The sequence below is a fragment of the Botryllus schlosseri genome, chromosome 14 (genome assembly GCF_051294905.1).
Source record: "Botryllus schlosseri isolate E-star chromosome 14, Bs_hap1, whole genome shotgun sequence".
Taxonomy (NCBI): domain Eukaryota; kingdom Metazoa; phylum Chordata; class Ascidiacea; order Stolidobranchia; family Styelidae; genus Botryllus; species Botryllus schlosseri.
The window spans coordinates 17,258,230-17,264,229 of record NC_137249.1 but is presented as its reverse complement, the minus strand read 5'-3'; the positions used below and the strand labels follow the sequence as shown (position 1 = coordinate 17,264,229).

The 6,000-nt window shown below is 41.0% G+C and overlaps 1 protein-coding gene across 1 annotated transcript in view; it reads left to right on the top strand.

Moving 5' to 3' along the window:
* Window positions 1-389: 389 nt before the first annotated feature.
* The window catches only part of LOC145456418 (pre-rRNA-processing protein TSR1 homolog), a 157,222-nt gene continuing 151,611 nt past the window's right edge, over window positions 390-6,000 (top strand). Inside the window, exon 1 of the mRNA XM_080334534.1 lies at window positions 390-404. The gene's annotated coding sequence lies outside the window, so the exon portion shown is untranslated. The remainder of the gene's footprint in view (window positions 405-6,000) is intronic.

Genomic DNA, 6,000 nt, shown 5'->3' with positions numbered 1-6,000 from the left:
TGGCTACTTGATAAAATTGTTAGGTTACCTAATTTAAGCCTACACACAAAATTTGGTTCAATTCCAGCCAATAACCGCTTTGCTACAGTAGAAGAAAGTTCCTATTTATTACATAAAGTAAATAATGGAATATTTTGAAATTTTCTGTTCACCTCATCAAAGTGTTAGGCTGTCTATAGAAAAGATGCTCACCAAATTTGGTTCATTTCCAACCAGTGGAAGCGGATTTATTGCCGTCGTGAATAAAATAGTATTTACGGTGACCGATTCTTTGTTTATTTATTATAGTTGTGATCACCGTAAATACTATTTTATTCAAATCCAAATTTTTCGACAGTAATAACTCCGCTTCCAATTGTTGGAATTGAACCAAATTTGGTGACCATCGTTTTGGTTGTATTAAGGTAAGCATCGGTCGAAACGCTTGAAAGCAGTGCTATAAAGCCGGCGCAACTGCTAAACGCTGCAGCCTGTGCCACACACAAACGCCGCAGAAAGAACCAGTAAGATGGCTTACGCCAACGCGCTTAACAGACAGAACCAGAGAATAACTTACGGCTACAGGCCTCGCTCACTTGACATATTAACGCCACCAGACAGCAACGCTGTAGACATAGTCCAAGCTATAATTACACACCCGCTACTGAAAGAACGAAAGAACGGAATAGCCTCCATCTTCCAGATAGGAAGAGAAACATACAACATATCCTTCCACGAAGATGCACCCTACGAAGATCTTATAGAAACATTCCTCAGAGATACGGAACAAGGAATACCAACACAAAACGGAACCTTGTACCTACACAAGCCACAGCCTCCGGCCGTACAAATAAATATAAGAGCAATACCAACAGAGGTGGAGAACGTGGAAATAGAAAAGAGAATCAAACAATATGAATGCGGCACAGTGAGGAGCATAAAACATATTTACCATCGAGGGACAGTTATCCACAACGCATATAGGCAGGTTATGATAAGCAACTACATCCCAGGGAAGCTCCCTCCCTTCTTGTACCTGGGCAGAGCGCCGTGTAAAGTGTACCTTCCCGCAGATGAGGCACTAACCAAATGCTTCAAATGCCTGCGGGAAGGGCACAACGCGGCAAACTGCCCAAACCAAACTGCATGCTTGTTATGCAAAGAGTATGGGCATATCCGCGAACACTGCCCCAGAAACAGCAAACAGGTAGAAACTGAAACACAAGACATGGAAGAAGAAAAAGAGCAACAAATAGAGAACACACTAACCCCAAACCAAACACAAGAAGACGAACCAGACATCATAGAGGAGTCGGAGGCCGAAGATTTCTTTAACCTGAGATCGCCCCCTACACCGGGCAATAGCGACCTCCACAAAACTATAATACAGAAAAACGACGAGGGAAGTAACAGTAGCGGAGATGCAACAGAAGGTGAACTGGCAGTTATCACCACCAGTGAGGACGAAGTCTCACAACAAACCTCGGCGGGAGGTAAAAATAAAGAAAAAAAAAGATAACCAAAACAATCAAAAGCCGAACAGGCCAGACGGCAACCCTTACAAGAAAGTTTGAGGGCAGAAACTTTACAGAAGCCGAGTTTTTTAGCGCACCTTCACCAAGCAAGAGAAGCCAGAGCGCCCGAAGCCCTCAAACACTAGCCGAAAGCTCGGTGAGAAGGAAACTTCTCAAAGCAGATAACGTTACGGAATAAGCCGACAACCAAACGCGCCCTAGACCCCCCAGAAAATAAAATGTTCTCCTCTATTTATTCTATCAATGTCAATGGCCTCAAGGCACATTGGAAAGAAATTAAGACTTTAATAAAAACGGAAAAATGGGACATCATATGTCTCCAAGAGACCCATAGAGTGGATGACATAACAATGAACAGATGGGCTCGACAACAAAACATCAAGTACTACCCTAACCAAATTAATCCAAACCAAGCATGGAACGACACTGAAAAGGGAAAGAAACTTTACTACAAAGGAACCAGCATACTGATTAGGAAGGAACTAGAACAGGAATATCATATAGAGGGTAATATTGTAGTACCGGATAGGATTCAGTCCCTCACACTCAAGGACAAAGAAAACGGAGAAACCACCACGATATTCAACATATACGCACCCGCAGATGTTGGGGCGTATCAAACAAGCCTTTACAGAGAATTAACCGAGAAACTCGCAAAAACACAAAACCAGCTGATAATAGGTGGTGACTTCAACTGCGTCACACATAAAATCGACGCTAAAAATAACAGTAATTTTAAGTTAACACCAGCAGCGAAGGTATGGAAGGATTTTATAGAAATTTACAAGGTCCGAGACATATGGAGATGGCATAACACTCACAAACGAATATATACAGTGACGAAAGCGTACCAAGCAAGACGCGTGGACCGCATCTATGTCACAGAGGACCTCGTAATAAAAAGCCGCTCCAACTACAAAGTAAACTATGTCAGCGACCACACCTTTTATCAACATCTGTCCATAAAACGTATGGAACAAACCAGATGGGGAAGAGGCTTGTGGAAAAATGATGTGAGAATGTTTGAAAACAACGAAAGCCTGTACAAAAACATAAAAAGACTGCATGAACAATGCACCAAACAAAAACATAAATACAACACCATACACGAATGGTGGGAGTATTTTAAAACCGAGGTCAGGAAATACCTGACCCGGTACGGCAGTGAACAACAAAACGCCGAAAAAACGAGAATCGACGCCCTAAAAAATACCATCGCGCAAAAACAAAAAGAACATAGCGATAGCGACCAAGCGTACGACGAAATCAAAGAACTGAAGAAAATTGAAGAAGAACAACTGAGACACCAGTGTCGACTATACAAACTGCAAGACCTAGAAGAAAACGAAAAACCATCCAAATACTTCTTCAATAAAATAAAGCAGCGCAAACATAGTAAGGCACTGATGGGAATAGTCAACACGGACGAGGAAAAATTAACATCAAAGGAGGAGGTGACAGAGGAAGTCGAGCAGTTTTATAAGAAGCTCTGGACAAAATAGCCAAATAACAATACAGATTTACAGGACAAATACATAGAAATAATAAAGGACCTGAAAATAACGGAAGAACAAAAGAAAAACCTTGACACACAGATAGACCATAACGAAATCAAAAACATACTGAAAGACATGGAAAACGGAAAGACTCCAGGACCGGATGGTCTATCAAAAGAGTTCTACACTACCCATTGGAAAATACTAAAGAGAGATTTGCAGGAACTAATAAACAACGCATACCTCTTCGGAGAAACATGCAAAAGTTGGAGGCAGGGGGTGACAACACTAATATACAAAAAAGGCGATCCAGAGAGACTTAAAAACTGGAGACCCATCACGCTCCTTAACACGGATTATAAGCTCATGACGGGAATTATCGCAAGCCGAATAAAACCAGCGCTGCGAAACCTAATATTACAGACACAAAAGTGCGCAATAGAGGACCGACGTATTAGCGACATACTGCGCAACATTCAGGCGGTATCAGAATATGCGAACGAACGGAAGAAAGAGATGCTCATAGTTAACATTGATCAACAGAAAGCTTTTGACCTAATTAACCATAAATACCTTTTCAAAATACTAGAAAACTATGAATTTCCACATCATCTAATTAAATTGATAAAAAACATATACGCAACAGCCACAAGCCGAATAACCGTTAATGGAGCCTTGACCGCACCACTAAAAATCCAAAGGGGCATAAGGCAAGGCTGCCCCCTAAGTATGGCACTCTACGCCATAAGTATCGATCCTCTCGCACGAAAAATTAATAACAACGAAAATATCAGTGGAGCCACGATCGGCAAAATAAACATGAAGATCCAACAATACGCCGACGACATGACGGTGTTTCTAACGGGCGAAAAAGAACTGCCATACATCTTCAAAGAGTTTGAACAATTCGAACAAGCTACCGGACAAAAATTGAACGCCGAAAAAACGGAAATCCTTCACCTAAACGAAAAACCGGGACTAGGAAGAGCCGATCCACGATATGAAAAGCTAAAAAAACAGGAAATCCAAATATTGGGGCAAACATACGGGAAAAACCAGATAAAAGAAACGTGGCAAAAAAGAACTTCAAAAATACGCCGAATCACAGAAGCGTACAAAAACCGCCACCTGACCTGGATGGGCAAAAAAACAATACTTGACAGCATGGTGACGTCACAAATAACGTACAATGCAAGGGCCATACCAATGCCGAAAGAGTACATCAGAGAAATCGAACGAATATGCTTCCGATTTCTTTGGTACCCCGAGAAAATCGAAAACATTGCCAGAAAAACCCTGATAGCAGATCAAAAAGAGGGGGGGATGAGCATTCCAGATATAGAGACACGAGTGCGAGCATGCGGAATGGAAAAAATATCAGTACTGAAAAAATTGGCCGAGCCAACAGAAATATGGCAGCAATACGCAATCTACGAACTTGGAACAAAAATAAAGAAAATAAACCCAAAATTATACTCGAACTCGGAACCGCACAAGTACCCAACCCCTAAGTCAGTGTTTCCCAACCCCGAGTCCGCGAACACAGGAATTTTCAGTAACTTAATCGGCTCGGCACACTATTTCTTCCACTTCCGATACGATTTCGGAACGTGTAATTGACAGACCTACGGGGCTCGTTCACTTTCGGACCAAAGTCATTGCAGCCTTACGGAGAAAATAGCTTTTTGGTCCGAAAGTGAATGAGCCCCGTCCGGTTTCGTCCAATTCCGATTTGAGAATTAGGCTGAGTGATTTGCAAAATACCCATTTTGAAATGTTAGTAACCTTAATAGCTGTCATAGAAAATGCATAGATACCTCAAATATGTGACTGGCGGCACTCAACTTCAATAGTGCTTTCAGAACTACATTCATTGCAGTAGAATTTATTACCTCGGTGACTTTTCGGGTTTCCCTTATCAAGAATTAACGGCACCATAAAAATGATAAAGAGTTTGTATACAATCTTTCAATATTCCATTAATATATTCCCCTAATTGTCTGTGTAACGTCTTCTGAGTATCGTATAATTTGATTCTCTATTATCCTTTTATTATGACTACCGGAGTATCGGTACAGTACAGCTGACTTTGGCCAGCTACCGTTCCTTTTTATCATTGCATTGTTACGTCATATTTCGCCAATTTGGATTTTGTTTGAATCTCTTTCTATATGCTTCTTATTGTGCCGTTACCTCTTGTTGATAAGGGGCATACGAAATTCCTGCAAGTTAATAAATTATACTGCAGTGAATGTAGTTCTGGAAGCAATATTAGAGATACCTCAACAAGCGATGTTTGGCCACGTATATTTCGAACGCAAGAACAACGAAACAGCACCACTACAAATTGATCAGCATTCCAAGCATTATTGGTTCTCCTGATATTTTCTGTGTCTTGGGCAAACCAGTTGGTTGCAAGTATCACAGGCAAAACGGGTATGCTTTGCACATCTGTCGCATCATCCTGGTTTGATACCAATCACGCCAGGTATAAAACCCCAATTATCGCCAACTGGAATTTTTCAAAATGCCCTACATTTATGTTCGAGGTATAGCCTATTGCTAAAATTGTCATAAGCAATTTTATCACGGTCATAAACTCTACAATTTTGGTCGGATTCACTTGAATTTAGTACGAACGGACTCGGAATTTAATGCCGCGTTTTCACTATTAAAAATTCACATACAGAATATGCCAGGTATAAACCCCTGGGACAGCTCTTTATACACTACACACGTATGCGGGACCGTAACTGCCGTACACCAAACCCCCATAATTGAGGGGGGGACCTCGAAGGGGGGCCAAAATTATTTGTGAATTAACATAAATTATAGAGTGTTTTTTGAAAATTTATGCAACTTTTTAGAAAAATTATATCATTATATCATGTTCCGAAACGTCTCGCTCAGCTCGACCGATAAATCTGAATGCATGAGCAAAGATAGCATAAAAAATTTACAACTAGATGCAATCCCCGATCATGTCGACC